Source organism: Trypanosoma equiperdum, assembly GCF_001457755.1.
Source record: "Trypanosoma equiperdum strain OVI genome assembly, contig: ctg_43, whole genome shotgun sequence".
Classification (NCBI taxonomy): Eukaryota; Euglenozoa; class Kinetoplastea; order Trypanosomatida; family Trypanosomatidae; genus Trypanosoma; species Trypanosoma equiperdum.
The window spans coordinates 30121-30533 of record NW_027124354.1 but is presented as its reverse complement, the minus strand read 5'-3'; positions in this window follow the sequence as shown (position 1 = coordinate 30533).

Sequence of the window (413 nt, the reverse complement as noted above, 5' to 3'; positions counted from 1 at the left end):
CTTTCTTTCTTTTTTTTTTTTACACATCGCGATAAGTTTAGAACAAATATCAAAAGGAAAAGAAGAAAGAGGAAAAATATGAGAGACAAAATAAGAAAAAGACTAATGGAGACAACCAATTGTTTCAAGTTTCATGTCCAGTGAATTCTAAGATGCTGTAAGACTCAGGATTAATATAAATAAATAAATATATATATATTTATTTCCTTTTTTCACATGAAATAGTTCGGTACAAAAATCATCATCATAACTCGAACGAACGAACGAATATAAATATACACACACTCATACACCTTTTCTCCTTCCTTATTTTCTCTTTCTCTTCTTTCTCTTTTGTTTTCTTTTTTTTTTTTTGCGGTGCATTCCCCCTTTTCTGCTTTCCAACCGTTTTCCCGCACCTCTCCAATTCCACA